Source organism: Crocuta crocuta, unplaced genomic scaffold, assembly GCF_008692635.1.
Source record: "Crocuta crocuta isolate KB4526 unplaced genomic scaffold, BGI_CrCroc_1.0 scaffold164, whole genome shotgun sequence".
Lineage (NCBI taxonomy): Eukaryota > Metazoa > Chordata > Mammalia > Carnivora > Hyaenidae > Crocuta > Crocuta crocuta.
Window position 1 is genome coordinate 5436874 of NW_027530016.1, and position 1250 is coordinate 5438123.

Sequence of the window (1250 nt, forward strand, 5' to 3'; positions counted from 1 at the left end):
AGACATTTAGTGGCATCCCTGACCTCAACTACCAGGGGTTGTATCATTAATCTCATTATCATGTAATACCATTAATCTCTTCCCATGTGACAACTAAATATGTCTCCAGACATTATCAAATATCCCCTGGAGGTCAATATTGCCCCTCCTTTAAACCAATTGTCTAGGTAGTAAAATTTACAGCATAAAGTTCATACTTCCTATTCATTATTTTGCCTTGCTTTAATAAGGATTTGTAGTGATATCCCTTTTTCACTTCTAAGATTAGTAACTTGAAATGTTTCTCACTTTTACTTTTGTATTAATGCTGTGTTTATAGTACCAATTTCCAAAAAAAACGTTTTTAACAAAATGACTTAATTGTTGTGTAATTTCTTTTTTCTTTTTCTTTTCTTTTTAAACAGTCTTGAGGCCTTTTATTTTTTTACATTTATCATGCCCTGAATTCCTAGGGAATGGGCCCTAGCAGCTCAGGCTCCTTTCCACAGGTTCTCACAAAGTGTGCTTCTTTGGTGGACTAGGCTGGTGTTTCAGTTGAATCCAAGTACCTTTCTCTTTGGGGTCCTTTTTTCTCTGATCACTTTCCTTCATGTGTTTCAGGAAGCTATCTTGGCTACTCAAGTGCTTAATCTGTTCAATATGCACATTATTTCTCCTTACAAGAATCTTGCCTTTAACTTGTTGGCTTACAACAATGCCAACAGCATGCTGGGCATAATGTAGACTCTTCCAGTTTTGTGATGGTAACATTTGTGCAGCACTGCATTTTGAACTGTGTCCCTTCCCTTGATGTCTATGATATCGTCTTTCTTACAGATTCACACATATGTGGCCAAAGGAACAAGTCCGTGTTTTCTAAAAGGCCTAGAGAACATAGAGCAGGTGCCTCTCCTCTTTCCCTTTGTGTTGATCATTTTGGTGTATTCCTGGAAGACGGTCATTCTGGCTGGAAGGCTGTGTTCTTTCATTGAAACTGCTCTTATGGTTTCTCTCTTCCTTCTTCTATAAACATTTTTGTGTTAATTCAGTTTGTAAAGTTTACTTTGAATCCCTCTGACTCTTTAGATATACATTTTTTACTATAATAGTTCATGGAGGTTGATAATACACTTCATTAATCTCTCATGGTCTTCCTAGAATTAATATTTGGCTGTTTCATACACAAAGTAAGAACCTTACAACGGTGCATTTATTTTTTTCTACATCCTTTTGCTATTGTTGTCATGTAAATCTTACAATGCAATAGTATA

At 35.9% G+C, this 1250-nt stretch overlaps 1 pseudogene; it reads right to left on the minus strand.

The window, feature by feature from the left end:
* Window positions 1-433: 433 nt before the first annotated feature.
* On the minus strand, window positions 434-914 carry LOC144231691 (large ribosomal subunit protein eL21 pseudogene; annotated as a pseudogene).
* Between the last annotated feature and the right edge of the window lie 336 nt (window positions 915-1250).